The 25,462-nt window shown below is 41.5% G+C and overlaps 1 long non-coding RNA gene across 1 annotated transcript in view; it reads right to left on the bottom strand.

The window, feature by feature from the left end:
- LOC140836180 (uncharacterized) overlaps positions 1-24,412 on the bottom strand; it is a 37,258-nt gene extending 12,846 nt beyond the window's left edge. Inside the window, exon 1 of the long non-coding RNA XR_012119004.1 lies at positions 24,282-24,412. This is a non-coding gene — a long non-coding RNA (uncharacterized lncRNA). The remainder of the gene's footprint in view (positions 1-24,281) is intronic.
- Positions 24,413-25,462: the final 1,050 nt, after the last annotated feature.

The raw sequence follows: 25,462 nt of genomic DNA, 5'->3' as shown, positions 1-25,462 counted from the left end.
GTCCGAATCACATGGAGATGTGAACCCACGGCTAGTTGTATCAATGAACCATTGAGGGCCACACAAGTACTAGCTCTGTAAAATCCCGATGAGAAGTAAAATAGTTCAATGTGTTGAACGGCTTATAAATGTGTTTATAAGCGTAAAGAAAAATAGAAGTATGACTTCTATGAGAGAAATATAAATTTTAATTTATGGAAGTGTTCCTAAGATTAAAATTTGGCCAAGTAAATAATGTAGTTGAAAATTGTGATTTTCATAAACATTATTGTGGACTAAATTAAATTAATTCAAGTGTTGAATTAATTAAACACTAGTGGACCTAGTAGAGTCCAAATAATTAAATATAATTCAAGTGTTGAATTATAATATTGAGTCTTGTAGAGCTCAATTAAAATAATTATTTAACTAGTGGGACTTGAGTAAGTTCAAGTAGTATTTAATTAATCTCAAATGTGTTTGAGATAATTAAAATTTAGTCTATGGTTTTTAATGTGTTAAAAACCATATAATATATGTGAGACATGCTAGGGTTTGCATGCTTGGGAGGTGAAGAGACTTTGAATACTTTTTAATAAAATAATGCATGGCATGGGGATCAACTTTTTCCACTTTTCCCACACCCAAGTCTAGACTTCACTCCCTCATTCTTACCTCTCACCTTGGCCGAAATTTTCTTCTTTTCTCTCCCAAAATTCTTCTCTCTTTTGTTCTTTAAGTGTTGGAGAATAAAAGATTTCTCATTGAAAAATCTTCAAATATTTCTAGTGCAATATTTGAGGGGATTTGCATAGCTTGTGGTGGGCCTAATTTTGAAGGTGGAGGAGAGCTTGTAGATTGTCATCCATTTCAAGAGCTTAGTTGCTTGACAACTAAGTTGGTGCCATCATCAACCTTGTGAGGTTGATAGGTAATTTCTTAAACATCCTATGTATGGTTTGAAAAATGTAAATATTGCACAATATTCATGGTGGCCGAAAATTCTTGCTTGAATTTAAAAATTTTTGACTTCCGTTGCGCTTCCGGCCACCGTAACCGGTCCGCTTTCAAGTGGTATCCGAGCTATGGTTACGGTTTTTGTGTAATATTTGCATAATATTATGTTGAGATCAATTTCTAACCGTTTGAGATTTGTTGGTGCAACAAAATGCAAGGACCGAAATATTTTGAAAAACAAAAAAAAAAATGTTTTTCGGGGCTGCCCGAAAATTTCGGGCAGCCGAGGGGCAGCCCAAGGGGCTGCCCGAAATGCTTCATTTTTAAAATAAAAAAAAAATTTTTTTTTGTGTTGCCGGAATCCGGCGACGGTGATGACGGCTAGGGTTTCCAAAAGTGTTTTGGACAATCTTAGTGTCATGGGCCTTGAGATGTTGGGCCATTGGATGGACAACATAATTTGTGAAATTTAAATGGGCCAAAATATTTTTGGTGAAAAAATGGTTTTTGGGCCCTTAAGTTTAAATTTACAATTGTTGCACATATTTTCTCATAAAATAAATAATTGAAGTAGGACTTTAACTATTTATAGTAAATTGTGATTTACAAGAAATTCGATTATAAATAAATTAATTTGAAAGTAGACAAAGGAGTTTGTATACTTTGTTAATTTAATTTATAATTGTGGCGGTTAGTGATTGGATCAAGATATATAATATTGGATCAATTAATTATAGTGATAATTAATTGATGGTGTATGATATGTGATATTATGCATGAAGGATGATCAAAAGCCCAAGCCCAATTTGCTAGGTGTATGCTAGGATATTTGTGTTGAATGATTGTAATAATTATCAATTTAAAGTGGGCTTGGTTTATGGCCCGTTCCCACCCCCCATGAGATGTATCCCTATGTGCCATGGATATTTAATTGTAAATATTAGAATAGGTGAAGATCAAGATTGGAAGATGGTGGCCTTGGTGATTATGAAGATCGAAGACATGTAATATTGGATGCTAATGTAATAATTTAGTTGCACTGCATCCCTTGCATTTACCCTAGGATTGGACCTAGGCCCGTGTTTGGCTCACACGGGCCATTAGTTTTGGGGCGATTGATCATCCTTGTACTGTTTTCTATTTATAATATATGCATGATATGTTATAAATAATGAGTATGTGCGTTATTATTATGATAATAACAAAGTTGCATGAATCCGGCAAACATACGATCGAACATGGCGAGCTTTTAAAATAAAATTAATGATGAGACCTTTCAAAATTAAAAACCCTCATTTTGAATAAGATTCAAAATTAATATCAAGCCCGAAAAGGGGAATTATAAATTTGTTTATAATTTCCTTGTCTTCCATCGACAATGGGTGCATGATGAACGCTACCCGTACTCGGGGCTCGGCTCATATTATTGGGGGAGCTTTGGGTGCCGGAAAGCTGTGACATCCATTGACATGGTGATGTGAACTACGTGGAACTCCCATGATTTCGGCTCATATTATTGAGGGAACTCATGGCGACCGTCCATTAAGGTTCAATATCGATGGGTTAGGCTTGACACGTAAAGATGAACGACGTCTATAACGGGTCCTAATCAAACGTGAGACAAAAGTTTACGTTAAGGGTTGCATTGTGATGCAATTGGGAACTACCTTTTAGGAATTGTGATTGGCTGTATAATCGGGATCATAATTCGCTAATTGGACCTTACGTACCTACTGAGGAAAGGAGTTTCCCGTTTTCACTAGAGGGTAGTGAAAGATGTCAAAACAGTGGGAGCAAATATTTATGAAGTAAAAGTCCAAACTTCATATCTTACTAAATATTTAAAATAGTCATCAACATTTATCTGTTTTTACTTTTCAGTACAAATCGACAATGTCTTCGATGCGCAATTCGATATCTGTAATACTCGACAAACACATATTAACTGGACCTAATTACCTCACTTGGCTAAGAAATTTGAAAATAGTCTTGAATTCGGAAAGGGTAACATATACACTGACTCAGTCGCCCCCTGTTGAGGCTTCTACTGACTGCACTCCTGAGGAATTGCAGGCTTACAAGGAATGGTGTGACCATGACTTGATAGCAAGGTGTTATATGCTGACTTCTATGAATGATGAGCTGCAGAGGCGTTTTGAGGGTGCAAAGAGTGCTGCTGACATTCATTTGCACCTCAAGGAGCTCTTTGGAGAGCAAACGCGTCCTCTTAGGCATGCTACCGTCAAGGAGCTGATCACTTTGCGCATGCGAGATGGGGCCTCGGTCCATGAGCATGGCCTAAAGGTGATCGGGCTCGTGGACAAGCTCGTTGGCATGGATATGATCTTGCCTTCGGAGTTGACCACCGACGTGTTGCTGTTATCGCTGCCTAGCTCATGTGATCCTTTTGTGGTGAACTTCAACATGAACAAGATGGAACCGACCCTTGAGGAGTCGGTGAACATGCTTGTTACGTTTGAATCCACCATCAAGAAAGAGAAGTTGGTTCTTTATGTGGGTTCTTCATCTGGTACGAAGATTGATCCACATGGGAAGGGAAAGAAGAGTTCTTTCCAACGTCCCAAAAAGAACGTGCCCTTGTTGAGGCAATCTCCGAATCCTGTTGAGACAGCCAGACCAGTTAAGGCTGACAAGACTGGTGATGTTTGTCATCACTACAAGAAGCCTGGACATTGGAAGCGAAATTGCAAGGAATATCTGGCCCAGAAGTGTTCTGGAAACGGTATGTTCTAAATTTAAGTAAACATTTCAAATTAACTCTACTTCTTGGGTATTAGATACCTGTTGTGACTCACATCTCTGTAATGGGTTACAGGTGATGGGAAGAAGTAGGAAGCTTAAGGAAGGTGTGACCTTCTTGAGGATGGGCAATGGAGCAAGAGTTGCTACCAAGGCTATTAAGGATGTTTACTTATTGTTGAACAATGACTTTAAGTTAATTTTAAGAGATGTTTTGTTTGTACCTGTTTGGTGTAAAACATTGTTTCCATTTCTATTGTGATAAAAATGGATATTCTTGTTTATTTAGCAAAGGTGTTTGCAACATTTACAAGAATGAATGTTTAATTGGTACTTGAGAACTTGAAAACGATCTCTATAACTTAAAATTAAAGATATTCCACTAAATGTCCATTTAAAGGCAAACACCATATGAGATATGGATGGGTAAGCCTCCCAAATATTCTCATCTTAGAATATGGGGAGCCCTGCTTATGTGAAGCAGGTAGTGGGAAATAAATTGGATTGTTGATCCATTTTATGTTACTTTGTGGGATATCCAAGGAATTAAGTTGGATATTAATTCTATCATCCCCAAGAAACAAAGGTGTTTGTTTCTAGGAATGCAACCTTTTTGGAAAAGGATTTTCTATTGGATAGAAAAGGGGAGATGATAGAACTCGAAGAGGTTCGAGAGAAATCCGCAATTATAGAACCCACACCCAATGAGCCAAGAGAGGAGATACAAGCTCCTAGCAGGTACGAGAAAGTCTCGAGACCACCTATGAGGTATGGTCAGCTTCTTGAAGAGGGCCATGATGAGCCTAACCATGGATGTGATCCAAGGACCTTCAAGGAAGCGTTATCTGATGCCAATTCATCCAAGTGACTTGAAACAATGGAATCTGAGTTGAATTCCATGCATTCGAACCAAGTGTAGGATCTTGTGGATCCAACTGTGGGAACTGTTCCCACAGGGACTTGGGGAGGATGGGAAGGTGTTGACCTTCAAGACGCGATTGGTGGCAAAAGGATATACTCAAAGACAAGGAGTTGACTTTGAGGAAACCTTTTCCCCAGTCGCAATATTCAAGTCCATAAGGATTTTGCTAGCCATAGCTGCATGATATGACTATGAGATATGGCAGATGGATGTTAAGACAGCCTTTCTTAATAGGGATTTTAAGAAAGTGATTTACATGTCTCAACCTGAAGGGTTTACATCTGTCGGAAGTGAGCATATGGTATGCAAACTTCAGAGATCTATTTGTGGTCTAAGAAGGCATCTAGGAGTTGGAATCTCAGATTCGAGAGTATAATCAAATAGTTTGATTTACTAAGAATCCTGAGGAACCCTATGTGTATAAGAGGGTCAGTGGGAGTGTTGTGACATTCCTGGTATTGTATGTTGATGACATTCTACTCATTGGGAATGATGTAGGAATGTTGCAATCAACTAAGATATGGTTAGCGAGTAAGTTCTCGATGAAGGACTTGGGTGAAGCATCTTTTGTATTGGGAATACAGATCTATTGAGATAGATCGAAAAGATGGCTTGATTTCACCCAGTCCACATACATTGATACCATCGTGAAGCGGTTCTCGATGGATGAGTCCATGAGAGGACATCTACCAATGTGTCATGGCGTGTCCCTATCCAAGTCTGTCTCCCAAGACTGATGCAGAGATAGTGGCGATGACACGCATTCCGTATGCTTCGGCAATTGGTAGCATCATGTATGGGATGATATCTACACGTCTTGACGTGGCTTTCGCACTAAGTGTAGTGAGTAGATATCAATCGAACCCTGGTCTTTCACACTGGAAAGCTGTGAAAGACATCCTCAAGTAGTTGAGAAGGACCAATAAATTGTTCTTGGTCTATGGGGTGGAGAACTAAAATTGGAAGGCTATATCGACTCTAGCTTCCAAAGCGATATCGATGACTCGAAGTCAACCTCTGGTTTTGTATTCATGCTCTATGGTGCTGCTGTCTCTTGGAAGAGTTCCAAGCGAGACAATATTACGGATTCCAGCACAGAGGCCGAATACATTGCTGCATCAGATGCAGCAAGGGAGGGTGTTTGGATAAGGAATTTCGTCCAAGAGTTGGGCGTCATTCCTAATGGAGTCGCTCCTGTCCCGGTGTTGTGTGACAACACGGGAGCTATAAGTCAAGCAAAGGAGCCTAGGTCTCATCAGAAATCCAAACGAGTATTGAGAAAGTACCACATCCTCGGAGAGATTGTGGAAAGAGGAGAAGTGTCTTTTGACAAAGTCGGCTCCGCCGATAATGTTGTTGATCCACTAGCTAAGCCTTTACCCGGACCATTATTCGACAAGCATCGCGAATCAATGTGTTTGATGCATATGGGTAGTTGGCTCTAGTGCAAGTGGGAGATTGTTAGAGTAGGTGCCCGTCGAGCCAAGTGTTGGCCGAGTGTTCGCAATGAAACTCTATGTATAAGCAATCTTTATTTTAATAATATTTGAAATTATTATTATGGCACATCTTTATCTGTATACCCATGCTAGTTGCATAGATAAGCCCTTGAATATACAAATAGTAGAAAGAATATGAGATGCTCATATGATGAGTATCATGAAACTCATATTTGGAATACTGTATATTCTAAACCGTTCCTAGTCGATTCAGCCGCCACTAAGAAGGATAAAGGCCGCTCGAGTTAGAGACTAGTATCTGCGATGTGAGTACCATGTTTCATTGGTAGGGGACATTGTGATGTCCGAACATGCAGATAGGTGCTCTTTGTAGAGTGCACTGAACAACCCTCCATAAAAGGACTTTTCAAGTGGTTCTCACTTATCGAGTGGAAAAGTCCTGGTTTATGGTTGTACAGAATTAGTCCTTATGACCCGAGACAACATTGAGACTCTATGTGCTAGCGTTTCACTTTGACTTGTTTACCGACTCTTATGGGGTCATCAGGTGGCAAGGTTGGGTGTTACGGCGAAACGTATAGGAGTCGATGCATTGTAGTCGGGGATTCACCGCTTACCTACGGGTATGGATATCCTATGTGTTTTTCATGTATGTGTGGATTGAAATCTCTGATCAGAGTATGGTGGTAATTATGAAAGGGGTTTCATAGATTACACCATCGATGCAACCACGACATGACACATAGTATCGATTCATTGACAACTCTCGATAGACCAATAGTTGTCGAATCGGTCGGGATATATGAGTTGAAGGGACCGTACTGTACGCTAACCATAATTGAATGGTTCTTGCAGGCACTATCATGTGATACCTAGGGAATCACGTAAGCGATGCTGCTATGCGTTTAACGTGATTGGTTGGGTACTATCAGACTTGAGTTCTGACGTTCTTATTATCAAGGAGTTGATAAGTAAGAATGGAGCAATTGGGGTATGCTCGAATAAGGACATGTTTAGTCCGAATCACATGGAGATGTGAACCCACGGCTAGTTGTATCAATGAACCATTGAGGGCCACACAAGTACTAGCTCTGTAAAATCCCGATGAGAAGTAAAATAGCTCAATGTGTTGAACGGCTTATAAATGTGTTTATAAGCGTAAAGAAAAATAGAAGTATGACTTCTATGAGAGAAATATAAATTTTAATTTATGGAAGTGTTCCTAAGATTAAAATTTGGCCAAGTAAATAATGTAGTTGAAAATTGTGATTTTCATAAACATTATTGTGGACTAAATTAAATTAATTCAAGTGTTGAATTAATTAAACACTAGTGGACCTAGTAGAGTCCAAATAATTAAATATAATTCAAGTGTTGAATTATAATATTGAGTCTTGTAGAGCTCAATTAAAATAATTATTTAACTAGTGGGACTTGAGTAAGTTCAAGTAGTATTTAATTAATCTCAAATGTGTTTGAGATAATTAAAATTTAGTCTATGGTTTTTAATGTGTTAAAAACCATATAATATATGTGAGACATGCTAGGGTTTGCATGCTTGGGAGGTGAAGAGACTTTGAATACTTTTTAATAAAATAATGCATGGCATGGGGATCAACTTTTTCCACTTTTCCCACACCCAAGTCTAGACTTCACTCCCTCATTCTTACCTCTCACCTTGGCCGAAATTTTCTTCTTTTCTCTCCCAAAATTCTTCTCTCTTTTGTTCTTTAAGTGTTGGAGAATAAAAGATTTCTCATTGAAAAATCTTCAAATATTTCTAGTGCAATATTTGAGAGGATTTGCATAGCTTGTGGTGGGCCTAATTTTGAAGGTGGAGGAGAGCTTGTAGATTGTCATCCATTTCAAGAGCTTAGTTGCTTGACAACTAAGTTGGTGCCATCATCAACCTTGTGAGGTTGATAGGTAATTTCTTAAACATCCTATGTATGGTTTGAAAAATGTAAATATTGCACAATATTCATGGTGGCCGAAAATTCTTGCTTGAATTTAAAAGTTTTTGACTTCCGTTGCGCTTCCGGCCACCGTAACCGGTCCGCTTTCAGATTCAGTGTTGGTTCGGGTTGGTTCGGAGTCATGATTAAATACGAAGTCGGTACGCGTAATTATCATATTTTTGAAGGTTATTGCATAGTTTGGTCCCATAAATCTATTGCATATTTTTCATGGCATATTTAGGTTGCAGCGAACCTGGAGCGATCCAATCCAATCATTAAATGGGTACAAGATATTTAATTCAGTTATTTCATTATAATACGTGCATAAAATACAAATTTTGAGATTTTTGCGATATTGCTTGTGGTCACTTTACTATCAGTATTAAATCCGGTCCCCAGTATCGGTCCGGTCACCAGTTACCGGTTAGTTCAGTTGTTTCACCCAGTACAGTGGCAGTAGTCTGATCAGACGTAAATCTGATCCCCAGTATCGGTCTGGTCCCCAGTATCAGTCAGCTCAGTTCAGTTCAGTTCAGGGACCACTTGCGTAGACCATAATCTCATCAGAAAATTATTACAAGCTATTTCAGTACAGGGCTCTAAGGAGCAAACAGTTTCACTATGATTTTCAGTTCAGCTATGCACGTATTATAATTAATCTTGACACGATACTTTACATTATGCCTCATGACATGATATTTTTATCCCATGCAAATTTTACTATATTATTTACTTGTTATGTATGATATATGCATGTTGAGTCTTTAGACTCACTAGACTTGATTGTTGTAGGTACTGATGATGTCGGGATCGAGAGCGGGGACCAGTGAGCTAGCTTGGGTCGGCAGTAGTGGCACCCGAGGACCTCAGTTTCAGCGCTTGCCATTTTTTTATGCTCAAATATTTTATCAGTTGTTGAATACTTTAACTTGTTATTTTGGCAAGTAATAATTTCTTCCGCTGCTATTTTGAACGTTAAATATTTTATCAGTTTTTGGTATGAATGAAGCACTCCATTTATTTTTAAAAGAAAAATTTTAAATTTCCCGCAAATTTTCAAAGTAAGGATTCTTAGGCCTTTATAGATGGTATCAGAGGAATGGTTCTGTAAAGGGTTGCACTACTACTGACCGCGAGAAGCTCATGAAGTCACGTCTTCGGTCTGTAAGCTTTACATTTAAGCATTTTATTTAAAGCATGAATTATTTAACAGCATGTTTTCGTAAAATGTTTTACGTCCGGATTTATCTTAATGTCCAGTATTTAAATTTAAATAAATTATGGAATTATGCATGTTAGTTACGTATGGGTTATGTATGGAACAGCATGCCCCCTAGACGCATTCTAGAGCGCACTAGAAATTAGGAGCCTCGCCAGGAGGACAGGGAGGAGCAGAGACAGGAGAGAGATTTACCACCTCCACCCCCACCGGACTTGAGTGCCCAGATGCTGGCTGGGATGAATCAGTTCTTCGCACAGTTTGCGGGGAACAATGTTGTGGCGACCAGGCCGACAGGGCCCGAGGCTGTATAAGAGAGATTCATGAGCGTCCAAAGGAGTTTTCAGGGACATCGGACCCCATGATTGCCGAGGGTTGGATCAAGTCCCTCAAGGTTATCTTTGAATTCATGGAACTTGGGGATGCAGATCGAGTTCGTTGTGCCTCTTATCTTTTCGGAGGAGATGCCCGATTATGGTGGGAAGGAGCTTCAGTAGCCCTTGACTTGGCTACACTATCTTGGGTGCGCTTCACGGAGGTGTTCTACTCCAAATATTTTACAGAGGAGGTGCGCACCAGGTGGACCATTGAGTTCATGAGCCTGAGACAGGGAGATTCGATAGTTACGGAGTTCATCCGTAAGTTTGAGAGGGGTTGTCATTTCGTGCCCCTGATCGCGAATGATGCTAAAGCCAAGTTGATGCATTTCTTCGTGGGTCTACGGCCGATCTTGCGCCGTGATGTTAGGGTGTCTGACCCTACTTCTTATGAGGTCGCTGTCTCCAAAGCCTTAGCCGCAGATCAGGATCAGCGGGACATCGAGAGAGACAGTCAGGGCAAGCGCCCAATCCAGGTACCATACCGCCCTCCTCCTCAGCAGCATCAGCATCAGCACAAGAGGCTTTTCCACGGGCCGCCCAGAAACAGAGAAGGACCTCAGCAGCAGCAGCAGCAGCATCAGCAGCAGGGACGTGTCGTCCCGAGGACCTTTGAGTACCCAGTCTGTCCCAAGTGATCACACCGTCATCCTGGAGCATGCATGTATGGCTCAAGGAAATGTTTTAAGTGTGGCAGCACAGACCACGTGCTACGGCAGTGCCCCCGGAAGAATCTGCCTACCCAAGGCAGAGTTTTTGCTCTCCATGCTACGGAGACGAACTCGATACCATGTTGATGACAGGTACTTTACAACTTTAAGTTTACATTTGCATTCCAATGCTTTGGGAATCGAGATTAAGATTTTGAACTTAGAATTGCGATAGGATTGCATGCTCTACTCAGTATTATTTTCGGGATTTAGTTAAGAGAACTGTGACCTTTGCATGTCTATAAGCTTAGCTCTTGTGATTATTTGGGTTCAGCTTAGTGTTCCGAACTTTCAGGGAGAATTTTCATAGCTGGCTCAGCTACCAAAGCCCTGATAGATTCAGGGGCTACCCATTCATTTATTTCAGAGGTCTTTGCGAACTTTCTCAAGGTTAAGACCATCGGGCTAGATGTAGCCTATTCAGTATCATTGCCTTCCGGAGAGGAGATCACAGCCACCAATGTGATCCGAGACATAGACCTTGAGTTGCATGAAAATCTTGTTTATGCGGATCTTATCTTATTGCCGATGCCAGAGTTTGACATCATTCTGGGGATGGACTGGCTATTGCGGAACAGAGTTTTGATCAACTTTCAGCGGAGATCTATTCTAGTCCGACCGCCTGGAATGACTCAATTCTTATTCGATCCGGACAGGTACTTTCCTTTACCGTGCATTATTCCTTATGTCCAGGCTAGGAAGCTCATGCATAGAGGGTGTCGAGCATTTTTAGCCACTTTTATATCTGTCCCTGAGGCACCCAGTCAGTCAGCTTCAGATGTTCCGATTGTTAGAGACTTCTTAGAAGTTTTTCCTGAGGACGTCTCTGGTATGCCACCTGAGAGAGAAGTGGAGTTTTCTATCGAGCTTATGCCAGGTACGGTTCCGATCTCGAAAGCACCGTACCGACTTGCACCGACAGAGATGGCAGAACTTAAGAAGAAGATACAGGAACTTCTCGACAAGGAGTTCATTCGACCTAGTTTCTCACCTTGGGGCGCGTCAGTCTTGTTTGTTAAGAAGAAGGATGGCTCTATGAGACTTTGTATTGAATATCGGGAGTTGAACAGGGTTACAGTGAAGAATAAATACCCCCTTCCGAGGATTGAGGATCTGTTTGACCAGTTGCAGGGAGCTTCGATTTTCTCCAAGATTGATCTGCGTTCCGGTTATCACCAGTTGAGGGTGAGAGATGGTGATGTTTCGAAGACTGCTTTCAGGACTCTTTATGGCAACTACGAGTTCCTTGTGATGCCGTTTGGTTTGACGAATGCGCCAGCGATCTTCATGGATCTCATGAATCGCGTGTTTCAGCCGTACCTCGACCAGTTTGTAATAGTGTTCATAGATGACATTCTCGTCTACTCCAAGAATCGGGAGGATCACAGCAGGCATCTGACCACAGTGTTGCAGACATTACAGAAGCACAATTATTCGTAAAGTTCAGTAAATGCGAATTCTGGTTAGAGAATGTGGCGTTCTTAGGCCACATTGTTTCCAGCAGTGGCATTGAGGTAGACCCAGCGAAAGTTATAGCAGTCAGAGATTGGGTTGTGTCGCAGAATGCATCAGAGATCCGCAGTTTTCTTGGCTTAGCTGGATATTATCGGAAATTCATTAAAGGATTCTCCTCGATTGCAGTTCCACTCACAGCACTGACCAAGAAGAATGTGAAATTTTTTTGGAGCGAGGAGTGTCAGAAGAGCTTCGATACTTTGAAGCAAGCTCTTACCTCAGCACCAGTTTTGGCCGTGCCATCAGGGTCCGGTGAGTTTGTTCTGTATACCAATGCTTCGAAGCTCGGTCTTGGCGCAGTATTGATGCAGCATGGGAAGGTGATAGTATATGCTTCTAGACAGTTGAAGACTCACGAGAAGAACTACCCTACCCATGATCTAGAGTTAGCCGCAGTAGTTTTTGCCCTGAAGATTTGGAGGCACTATCTGTATGGGGAGAAGTGCCAGATCTTTACCGACCACAAGAGCCTCAAGTATTTCTTTATGCAGAAGGAGCTGAACATGCGTCAGAGGCGTTGGTTGGAGCTTGTGAAGGATTATGACTGTGACATTAGCTACCACCCGGGTAAAGCTAATGTAGTTGCGGATGCATTGAGTAGAAAAGTCGCAGTGATGGCTCATTTGATAGTTTTGAGACCTCTTCAGCTCGAGATGCAGATGTTTGATCTTGAGACTTATCCTCAAGGTAGAGTTCCCCGTCTATCTACCTTGACCATTCAGTCTTCCCTTTTGGACCGCATTCGCAGTGGTCAGTCATCAGATGAGCAGTTGGCCAAGTGGAAGCAGAGAGATGAGGCCAAGGACAGTGTCTTGTATTCAGTCAGTGATGATATTGTGAGGTACCGAGACAGGATATGGGTTCTTAGCAGTGAGTCTATCCGAGCAGATATTTTATGAGAGGCCCACAGGTCCCCGTACTCTATTCATCCAGGGAGTACGAAGATGTACCGAGATCTGCAGTCGTTGTATTGGGGGCCAGGGATGAAAAAGGATATCAGACGATTTGTATCCGAGTGCTTGACTTGTCAGTTAGTGAAGGCCAAGCATCAGAGACCAGCAGGTTTGCTCAAGCCTCTCCCTATTCCCGAGTGGAAGTGGGAGAATGTTACCATGGACTTTGTGACCGGATTGCCGAGGTCAGCCAGAGGATCGAATTCCATCTGGGTGATTGTTGATCGTCTTACCAAATCAGCGCATTCTTGCCTATTAAGACGACTTTCACCATGATTCAGTATGTAGAGTTGTACATCCCGGAGATTAGTCCGACTCCATGTTATTCCAGTTTCTATCGTATCTGACAGAGATCCCAGATTTACTTCCTCATTTTGGAAGAGTTTGCATTCGACTATGGGTACGAAGTTGCTGTTTAGCACAGCTTTCCATCCACAGACAGCTGGGCAGTCAGAGCGAGTCATTCAGATTTTGGAGGATCTTCTCTGTGCTTGCATCATTGATTTCTCTGGGAGTTGGGAGTCGAAATTACCATTGGTTGAGTTCACCTATAACAACAGCTTCCAGTCTTCTCTTGGTATGGCTCCGTACGAAGCACTGTATGAACGCAAGTGCAGATCTCCTGTTCATTGGGATGAAGTAGGAGAGAGAGCAGAGTTGGGTCCAGAGATTATTCAGCAGGCTGCAGATGTAGTAGTCAAGATTCGTGATAGGATGAGGACTGCTCAGAGTCGACTGAAGAGTTATGCCGATCAGCGGAGGAGAGATTTAGAGTTTGCAGTGGGCGATCATGTTTTTGTGAAGGTGGCACCTATGAAGGGTGTCATGCGATTTGGGAAGAAAGGGAAGCTCGGTCCGAGATTTATTGGACCATTTGAGATCCTTGACATAGTTGGGATGCTAGCTTATCGTGTGGCTCTTCCGCCGAATCTGGCCGGAGTACACAATGTATTTCACGTCTCTATGCTGAGGAAGTATATGGCGAATCCTTCGCATGTGCTGAACTTCGAGCCGTTGCAGCTTACTCCGAACCTATCTTATGAGGAGAGGCCAGTGCAGATCCTAGACAGGCAGGAGAAGAAGCTTCGGAACAAGCTGGTTAAGCGAGTCAAAGTCAAATGGCTCAACCACTCAGAGGAGGAAGCTACGTGGGAATCCGAGACAGAGATGAGAGATCGTTACCCCGAGTTATTCGGTGAGTTTTAATTTCGAGGACGAAATTTCTTTTAAGGGGGGAAGGATTGTAGAACCCGTAATTTAGACTACGTATAAGCCATGCATAATTCTAGTATTTATATGATTTTATTTCATAAGGATTTAAATGATTTTCCTTAAGTTAATTATTTCATGCAGCAGTTTGATTTTTATCATTTCAGTTAATTCAGTGAGGCCGGAGTGGAGTTGAAGTTTAGAGATAAAATTTAAGATTCAGAAAACATTTCCAGAATTTATTTTAGCTAGCAAGTAAGTTCATTTAAGTCAAAAAGGAAGTTTGAGGTTTATTTAAGTTACTTGAGGTGAGTAGAAAATAAATTCATTTAAGTTCCATAATTAAGGGGTTAGTTCACTAAATTAATTAAAGAATAGGTAAGGCATTTAAGGGTTATAAATTTATTAACTAATCAACATTTCCCTTCATTTTTATTGTAAAATTTTCGGCCCCCTTAGTAGGTTAAGCAATACCTTGCCAACTCACCCTTTGACCCATTCTTTGTCACTCCTTAGCATGGTTATCTTTTCATCCTTAATTAATTAATTAATGAGCATTATATTAGTCTAGATTAGCAAGGAATATCGGCCACCCCTTTCTAGATCCATCCAAGAAGCTATTTAATATCAAGTAATTCAAAAATTCAAAAAAAGAGTAGACTTGGTCTTGATATCTTTCCCTATATTTTGCACCCATTCTACTCACTCTTTTAACCACTTTTTCCCCTCCCTATGAACGAAATTCAAAGTCATTTCAGAGTAGAAAATTGTGACCCTCATAGCTAGAAAGAGGAGATAAAAATCATGAGCTAGCAAGGTAGAATAAAAAGCGCTCCACCTCCTCCGCGCCGGATCGTCTCGTTCTTTTGTTTTTCATTCAAACGAAACCAGGCATGCATATATTCTCCTTGACTCTTCAATCAAGTCCTAATATCATTTATTTTCATTACATGATCATTATTTGTTAAGCAAAAACCGAAGCATGACAAGAAATTTCAGAAATTACACATGCAGATTTTCGGCCCCTTTTTCTTCATGCTTCACGATTTTCTTTGGTGTTGTGGTTTCAGGTATTGGCTCGACTCCAGGCTCACTAGGCTACATCTAGACACATACTAGGGTGTGTCAAGACCATGTTGGTCCATTCAAACAAGCCCCATGCATGATAGAATTCGAAAATTACAGCAACTCACCACCTTTGCCATATTGAGTTTCGAAAATCTGTTGTTGCTGTCCAAGGAAATGGATTTGATCATGGCTGCCCTAAGGGCCTATAGCCATTGTTAGATCACTTCCCTAGCATGTCCAAGACGTGAATAATTCGCCATTTTGGTGGCTTGGTCCATGGTTAATCGATTTTTACATAAAAACTCAAGAACAGCCCCCCCCCCCCCACTTTCGCCGCTCTCATTTTACAGCATGTATGGTTCGGTTTTGGTGGTTTGGTGTGGATCTTGGTTGGCCTATGGCCCTTAGCCATGGTTCATACCATACCCCAAGATGTCTAGATCGTGCCATGGTCAATCAAGTGGCCATTGGAACGAGACGAGACAACAAGCGAAGCACAACACCACACACGCATGCAAGGTGTTCTCGGTTGGAGTTTTTCTGGTGTTTGCTGAATGGTGCGAATTGTGGCTGGTCTAGGGCCCATAGCCATGGTTCAAATCATTACTTAGGATGTTGGTAAAGGTTCTGGTCGGTGGTTCAAGCCCCAATGGCCATTAGCCTCCCAAACGACACAAGCAACCCAAGCGCAGCTGCTAGAATTTCTGGACAGCAGCTTGCTGCGTCGGTTCGGTGGCTCGTTCAAGTTCTCTCTTGGCTTTTAGACTATGGCCTTGAACTGGACAGTGCCTCATTGAGTTGGGAAGGTCATGTTTTTGACCGTTTGTCATTCGGATCATTTTTGAGGTCGTACGAGAATTTACGGTGCGATGTGCCAAATTGACTCTCGAAAGAGCGTTTAATGTTTTGGCCTCCATTCACCTAGATTTCGGCCCTCACCATTTTAGGAGCATTATTTTATCATTTTAGGCGTATTTTAATCATGAATAAATGATGGTTCAGTGTTGGTTCGGGTTGGTTCGGAGTCATTATTAAATACGAAGTCGGTAGGCGTAATTGTCATATTTTTGAAGGTTATTGCATAGTTTGGTACCATAAATATATTGCATATTTTTCATGGCATATTTAGGTTGTAGCGAGCCTGGGAGCGATCCAATCCAATCAATAAATGGGTACATGATATTTAATTCAGTTATTTCATTATATTACGTGCATAAAATACAAATTTTGAGATATATGCGATATTGCTTGTGGTCACTTTACTATCAGTATTAAATCCGGTCTCCAGTATCGGTCCGGTCACCAGTTACCGGTTAGTTCAGTTGTTTCACCCAGTACTGTGGCAGTAGTCTGATCAGACGTAAATCCGATCCCCAGTATCGGTCAGCTCAGTTCAGTTCAGTTCAGTTCAGGGACCACTTGAGTAGACCATAATCTCACCAGAAAATTATTACAAGCTATTTCAGTACAGGGCTCTAAGGAGCAAACAGTTTCACTATGATTTTCAGTTCATCTATGCGCGTATTATAATTAATCTTGACACGATACTTTACATTATGCCTCATGACATGATATTTTTATCCCGTGCAAATTTTACTATATTATTTACTTGTTATGTACGATATATGCATGTTGAGTCTTTAGACTCACTAGACTTGATTGTTATAGGTACTGATGATGTCGGGATCGAGGGCGGGGACCAGTGAGCTAGCTTGGGTCGGCAGTAGTGGCACCCGAGGACCTCAGTTTCAGCGCTTGCCATTTTTTTATGCTCAAATAAATTATCAGTTGTTGAATACTTTAACTTGTTATTTTGGCAAGTAATAATTTCTTCCGCTGCTATTTTGAACGTTAAACATTTTATCAGTTTTTGGTATGAATGAAGCACTCCATTTATTTTTAAAAGAAAAATTTTAACTTTCCAGTAAATTTTCAAAGTAAGGATTCTTAGGCCTTTATAGTCCCCATGGCTGCATGCAAACTCTTCCAAAAGGACAATGTAAACCTCGGGTCCTTGTCAGACACAATAGAAACTGGGATCCCATGCAACTGAACAATCTCCCTGATATAAAGTTCTGCATACTGCGTCATGGAGAAAGTCGTCTTCACTGACATGAAATGTGCTGACTTGGTGAGTTGGTCCACTATAACCCAAATGGCATTGAATCCTCTGACTGACTTTGGCAAACCAACAACGAAGTCCATGGTAACATTCTCCCATTTTCACTCGGGGATAGGGAGTGGCTAAAGCATTCCTGCTGGCCTCTGATGCTCTGCCTTCACCTGCTGACAAGTGAGGCATTCAAAAACAAATCTGCGGATGTCTCGCTTCGTCCCTGGCCACCAATACAAAATCTGCAGATCCTTGTACATTTTGGTACCTCTTGGGTGAATGATATACGGAGATGCATGGCCTCTGTCAGAATATCCTCTCTGATCGAATCAACACTAGGCACCCACATTCTACCTCTGTATCTCACAATACCATCAGACACTGTGTAAAGTACTCTACCCTTGGCTTTATCCTTCAGTCTCCATTTCTGCATCTGCTTGTCTGAAGACTGTCCTCGACGGATACGGTCTAGCAAATCAGACTTGACTGCCAGATTAGATAGCTTAGGAGCTCTGCCCTTACGGTAAACCTCTAAACCAAAACATTGAATTTCAGACTGAAGGGGTCTCTGCACTGACAACTTTGCTACAACTGCCACTTTCCTGCTCAAGGCGTCTGCGACAACATTAGCTTTTCCCGGATGGTAGCTAATTTTGCAGTCGTAGTCTTTTACCAGCTCTAACCACCGCATTTGCCTCATATTCAGTTCTTTCTGCGTGAAGAAATACTTGAGACTTTTATGATCAGTAAATATCTGATATTTATCACCATACAAGTAGTGTCTCCAAATATTCAACGCAAATAAAACAGCAGCTAACTCGGGATCGTGAGTCGGATAGTTCTTCTCATGCAACTTCAACTGCCTGGAAGCATAAGTTATAACCCAACCATGTTGCATCAACACCGCACCTAACCTGAGCTTAGATGCATCGGTGTATAGCACAAAATCTCCTTGCTCGGATGACATGGCTAACACTGGCGCTGAAATAAGAGCTTGCTTTAAAGTATCGAAGCTCTTCTAACATTCATCACTACAAATTAATTTAGCATTCTTCTTAATCAGTGAAGTGAGTGGCACTGCTATCGATGAAAATCCTGAATAAACTTACGGTAATAACCGGCTAAACCCAGAAAACTATGGATTTCTGATGCATTCTTCGGCTCAACCCATTCCTTAACTGCCGTTACCTTAGTTAGATCCACCTCGATGCCAGTACTAGATATTATATGACCCAAAAACGCTACTTTCTCCAACCAAAATTCACACTTACTGAACTTCGGAAATAAATTACGACTCTGCAATGTCTGTAAAACTGTCCTCAAATACTGGCTGTGCTCCTCATGGCTCTTTGAGTAAATAAAAATATCGTCAATGAATACTATGATGAAGTGGCCTAGGTAGGGCTGGAATACTCGATTCATGAGGTCCATGAAAATTTCTGGAGCATTTTTCAGTCCAAACGGCATCACCAAGAACTCGTAATGCCCATACCTGGTTCTAAAGGCTATCTTGTGAACATCTGCGTCTTTCACCTTCAGCTGATGATACCCCGATCGAAGATCTATTTTAGAGAACACTGAAGCTCCCTGCAACTGATCGAACAAGTCCTCGATTCTTGATAATGGGTATTTATTCTGGATCGTTACCTTGTTCAATTCTCGGTAATCGATACACAGCCTCATGCTCCCATCTTTCTTCTTTACAACGAGTACTGGTGCACCCCACGGTGAGAAACTAAGGCGAATGAATTCCTTTTCAAGAAGCTCCTGAATCTGCTGCTTGAGTTTAACATATCAGCTGGAGCTAATCGGCACGGTGCCTTAGAGATTGGCACTGTGCCTGGCCTAAGATCAATGGCGAACTCCACCTCTCTCTCTGGCGGAAGGCCGGTGACATCATTTGGAAAGACGTCAGGGAAATCTCTGACTACTGGTACTTCCGATACTGACGGAGTGGGTACGTCAGGTGCGGAAATAATGCTAGACAATAAGGCCTAACAAACCTTGTGCATAAGTTTCTACGCCTGCATGCAAGAGATCATGGGCGGGAAAATTCTCCACCTAGCTGGCTCGAAGAGAAACTGTTCCATGCCCAACGGCCTAACCAATACTGACCTTTTCTGAAAATCAATCAGAACTCCGTTCTTCGTCAGCCAGTCCATACCCAAGATAATATCGAATTCCGGCATTGGCAACACAATCAAATCTGCATACACTAGGTGGCCCTGCAGCTCGAGATCGATGTCTCTGACCACACTAGTAGCTGATAATTCTTCCCATATGGGACTGTCACTGAATAGCTCACGTCAAGTCCAATAGACTTGATGTCCAGGTTTCTAGCGAATCTCTCTGAAATAAAAGAGTGGGTGGCTCCTGAGTCTATCAGGGCCTTCGTGGATACTCTCTTTATGAAAATATTTCCTGTCAGCAGTGTCGTGTCTGGGTTCGCCTCCTGAGAATGCATGGCGAACACTCTCCCCTGGGTCAGCTGCCTCCACTGTGGGCACTCCTTCAACATGTGGTCAATTGCTCCGCATTTGAGACACTTGCCTGACCCATAGAAACACTGTCGTGGATGCTTGCGGTTGCACTTTGGGCACACCGGGTGCTCTCTCGGCCTCTGTGGCGCCTTCTGCTGTGGCATAGGACCCTTGCCCTTTGGCGGTCCCTGATAAGGCTTCTTCCTTGGCTGTCCTTGGAACGGCCTCTTAAACTGAGGTCGTTGTTGCTGCTGCTGAGGTGCCTGATAGGGCCTCTTGCCCTGCCTATCAACCTTGATATCTCTCTGGTCCTGCTCTGCCGCCAAGTCTCTAGATACTGCCACGGTATAGGTAGTCGGACCAGCAACCCTGACATCATGGCGCAAGATCGGCCGCAACCCATCCATGAAATGCCTCAGCTTCCCCTGAGAATCATTAGCTATCAGGGGCACAAAGTGACACACCCTCTCAAACTTCCTCACAAACTCCGCAACGCTGCTATTTCCTGACGCAACGTCATGAACTCCCTGGTTAGGTGAGAGCGTACTTCCTCAGTGAAGTACTTGGAGTAAAAGACCTCATTAAATCCATTTCACGTCAGTGTTTGCAAGTTAACTGACACTAATGCACTTTCCCACCACAGTCTGGCATCCTCTGCCAGAAGGAATGTGGCACACCTGAATCTATCTGCATCTGTCTGTTCCATATAATCGAAGATTACCTCGATGTACTTAATCTATCCCTCCGCTATCATCGGGTCAATGGTCCCCGAAAACTCCTTGGGGTTCATTCTGTTGAACCTTTCATAGACTGCCTCTGGTCTGGGCCTAGCCTCCGCATCAACTGCAGCCTGGTTCCCCGCAAACTGTGCGAAGAACTGAGTCATACCCGCAAGCATCTGCGTCTGCATATCTGGGGGTGGAGGAGGAGGAGCGTTTCCCCCCTCAACTCGGGTCTCTATGTCCTCATCCCTTGCTTCCTGGTTAACCAGATGTCTAGGAGGCATACTGTTCCAACAATTTACCTAACACGTAAACCCAACATGCATGAACAAGCTATCAATAACATAAGATGCACATACTTGAACTTCAAAATATGCACATGCTGAAATCAGAACTTAATGCTTACTACATAACATAAATTTAAAACCTTAAAACTTACAGACTAGAGGTGTGACTTCGTGAACTTCTTGCGACTAGCAGTAGGCATAACCCTTTACAAGAACACCGCTCTGATACCAACTGTAACGTACCGTACTTTTTACTACTTAAAATTTGCGGAAAAATTTAAAATTTTCTTAAATAAATCGTGAACCTTCAAAATTTGATAAAAACAACTGTTCATTCTCAAAAATTGTTGCAACCGAAGAATCTCAAAATTACGTCTGCCAGTATTTGCTTGAACATCCAAAATAGTAACATAAAATCAGAGTATAACATTTCAAATATCATTAAAAACGTGGGCGGTCCGCGGGTCTAATCTCCTGCTCAGTCCATGCCTGCTCCTTGGTCCCACCCCTAGTCTCCTCGAAATCATCCTCACCTGTACCGATCAAGTCTAGTGAGTCTAAAGATCCAACACGTATAAACTAGAAGTAACGAGTACTATATAATAAAATCGCATGCAGCTTTAAGACAGAACGTACGTACTGGAATTTGAACTTGCATATAAAAGCTTGAAATTTCATACATAACATAGACGTGCTATAATGTGAAACTTTTCTTAAAAATGCTTGCATACTTGTACATACTTGAACATACATAAACTTCATCATTTTGCATAGAGGCATGTTTCAAAGCAAGTGACCCATAACATAAATCGCCTGACCAGAATAAACCATAGTACTGGGCTGACAGGGATGATCCACTGACACATACATGAGATCCGCGTTCATGCTTTAACGGGTGTCCTTCATGCTTTAACGCTTTCCAATCCTGATCTAAACATGTTCATGATTTAACGGGGTGGATTGGTCCCTGGTCATGATTTACCGCTTTCCACTCCCATACATAGATTTGGTCAAAAGACGTTTAGCATACCTCAAAAACTCGAAATATTTTCTTTTGCACGTCGAACATACTTACTTGGCGTTGAGGGATTCGTTGGATTTCGCTTGGGGCCGCTGCTGCACATGCTAACATGAATTTCAACACTTAACTTGCATAACTTAGACGTAGTTATTCATGATCACCACCGAGTCAATTAAATAGCTTATGACATTCTAGATCGCTTGGGACTTGACTTCTTTTAATCATACTAACCATGACATCAAACCCCGAAACAAACTCTAAGACGATGTGTAGACATTTCCCAACAATAAAAGACATAACTCACTACTAGGATTTGAAAAGAAGTGGAAACAAAAAATACTCACGGATGGGGCCGCGCTCAGACAGAAAGGGTGGCGGTCGGGCGGTAAAAGATTAGCGCTCGGGTGCCAAGCTTACAAAATAAAACTCTCGACATGAAGAGTGGCGCTTGGGCGGTACAATGTTACTGTTCGGGCACCGAGTTTTCCAAAGAACTACTCTCGGATAGAACGAGTGACGCTCGGGCGATATCAAATTACCGCTCAGGCGCCGCGTCTTCTGGACTCCGCGACTTATAAGCTTATTCTCTCCAAATTCGATTACCCAGGTAGTGAACAACGCCTCGAGACTCATCCTAAGATACTATAGCACTGACTCGACTCCACAAAACATCCCAACATTTCCAAAACAACAACGCAATTCATGCAACGCAACAAGACCCAAGAACTCGAATTTTTGACACAAAAATGTTTTCCTACGACTTGTAATGCTACCAAGGCTATCGACACAAAACACAGCGCCAATAATCAACCCAACATCCTATTCTATACACTTAAACACAGCAGCAATCATCCGACGGTTTCCAAAGAAGCCTGCAACAAAGAAACTTCAAGAACACATCACCAGCATTTATTTTTTTAGAAAACGTAGTTTGAGCAGTCCCACGAAAAATGTCATAACTTACTCAATTTTCATCCTAATATTTCGAATTTACTGTCAAATCGAAGGTATCAAAAAGTTCTACGATTTTTATGTAATGTTTTCTCAAAATCATGACCGAAAAAGTGCAGTTTTTAAAAGAACAACAAAAACGGGATTTTTAGATCTAAAAACGCTCGAAATGCGATCTAAACTATTTCTTCTCAAACTTTACACATCACACATGTATATTTACGTATAATAAATAACACAACGCAAAATATGACGAGATCGATACATAAACAAAAGAATATACGTGCCTTTTGATATTAAAATTTACCGAATCGGCGATACCGAAGCAGAGACGGAGTGAGGGTTGATCCGGGACGATCGTGCAACGATTTCTTGCTAATAAAAATCACAAAATTGCTGGAAATGATGAAGGGAATGGGGCGGATGCTCTCCCTCTCCAAGAACCCTAATATTTTCTTTAAAAAGAAATGGAGGGAAGAATGAAACGTGTATGTGTGTGGGTTGTGTGAAATGGCCGAGATGTGTGTGTGTGTGATTGTGGGTGTGTGCGTGAGTTTGGGTAGTGGGGAGGGGATTAGGAATGTTAATTTAACAAAATCCCTTAATTTAAAATAAAGTGCACATGTAATAAATCTTTAAAAGTTTTAAAATTATAAAATCACTAAATAATTAGGCTTTAAAATGCTAAAACTTAATAAATTATTTAAAATGTCCAATCCTTAACTTAAAATAATATACCACATTTAAAAATTGCCAAAATCGTTACCGGTCTCTTTTCTTCGATCTCGTCTCGAATAATCGCATAAAACATGAAACTCAAGAAAATATTTTAACGTACATCACATAAACATAAATAATTTAAAATAATGCATTTAAATAATTTATGCACCACTAAGACTCATTTTAAAATTAAATATCTGCTTTAACAATTAAATAAATGCATGGCTTAAACGTGTACTGATTTTGGGCTCTACACTATCTCTAACCCTTCCTTGCCCCACTCAACTTCTAGCATCCCTAGGCTCGCACCAGCTCGCAGCAGTCACGAGCCCAACCATCTAGGACCTAGACCAGACCCTAAGGGACCTATTGAACTCACGCAACAAGCCCCATGCAACCCACACGACAACAACGGGCACTAGAACCCAAAGTTCCCACATCCGAGCCCATCTTCTTCTCTCATGCGAACCACCAACTCAGGCGGTTCCAGCTCCTGCCAAGTCCTTCCAAGCCTTAGGTCTGACCCTGGTTTCTGAGACCCACCAAGGTAAGGCCTAAGGCTCGTCGAGGTCCCTGCATTGCTGGAAGACCCTCGCACACTGCTATCTCAAGACCGAGCCACCCCTATTGCATCATACTCCAGACCCGACAGTCCCCAACATGATTTCTAATCCTCCATACAACATTTTTTCCTCACATTCAGTCCCTAAACTCACAAGAACCGCAGCCCCTTGCACAACACACGGTAAAACGTAATTAGTTGTTAGAACATGAAAGAAAAGCCACCCAAAAACCTTCGATCTTCATGCTATGCGATGGATCAAAATTTTCATGTACAACGACACATATAACAATAGATATACAATGCATTTGATGCAAAAATAAAAGTACGGGGCGTGCCTTGATGATTTGATGAACAAAAAAGAGACAAGGGAGTCGGCGGGAGGATTTTCTCTTGAAGAAGGAGCTTGACCGAGAGGTGCATCCATGGAGGTGCTGAAATCCACATGAAAATGATGAAAGGGAGAGGGGTTGTCGGCTGGTGGGTATAGATTTAGGTTTAATGGGTCCTTAGGCAATTATTAAATAATTATTAATAGATAATGGGCCCTAATTGTCATTTAAAAGTTTAAAAATGAGTTTTAGTCCCAATAAGCTTAAAAATAGGCCCATTACATCCAAACACACTCCCAAAAAATATTTGGGGTTGGAAAGTTTTTGAAAATGTTAGCCAAACCCTCAAAAAGTCCTCTGATTCGATAAAATTTGGGCATTGTTAAAAATTATGCTTTGGTGGGTACAAATACCCAACAAAACCCATTTCTCATAAAATACCGTTAAAAAATCTTAAATACATTAATAAAATTTAATCATGTAGTAAAAATAATTTTCCTGAAATTCTCCGGTCTCCGTCCGTCGTTCGAGCGTATATGCATCTAGAAACTCTAATATATGAACTTTAAATAAACCATGACTTAAAAACACTAATTAACGAAATAAACATGCATTTAATGTTGTAAAACAATTTAATAAAATACAAAAGAAATTTATTAACTTGCATGCACGTGGTTCACATGGACTTTCAAATTTTCGGGATGTTACACGGAGAGTCATAAATTCCCTCTTCAATCGCCCTAGCACATCAGCAGTAAAATACTTCTCATAGAAAATCTCCTTGAATTGAGCCCAAGTAACTGTAGCAAGATTAATACCATGCTCAGCTCCTTCCCACCACAAGGAAGTGTCATCCCTAGACATGTAAGTAGCACACCTCACACGATCAGCATCCCCCATGTTCCAATAGAAAAAATGCACCTCAAGTGCTCGTATCCATGCCTCCGCAGCAAAGGGGTCTGTGGTTCCAGAAAATTACTTCGGCACTAGCCTCTGGAACTGATCATAAATATCATGTTGTAGCCTAGGAGCTTGCTGTAAGCCTGCTCGAAGAAACGAGCCATACCCTCCAATGAACGAGTAGCAACATCCCCATTAGGATGCGGTGGTGCATTAACATGACGATCCTTGGTAGTCTCAGTCTGCCTATCAGTACTAGGTGTTCGTCTAGGAGGCATTATATCTGT

The sequence above is a fragment of the Primulina eburnea genome, chromosome 7 (assembly GCF_022965805.1).
Source record: "Primulina eburnea isolate SZY01 chromosome 7, ASM2296580v1, whole genome shotgun sequence".
Taxonomy (NCBI): Eukaryota; Viridiplantae; Streptophyta; class Magnoliopsida; order Lamiales; family Gesneriaceae; genus Primulina; species Primulina eburnea.
The sequence above is the reverse complement of the archived record's forward strand: the minus strand, read 5'-3'. Positions and strand labels throughout refer to the sequence as shown.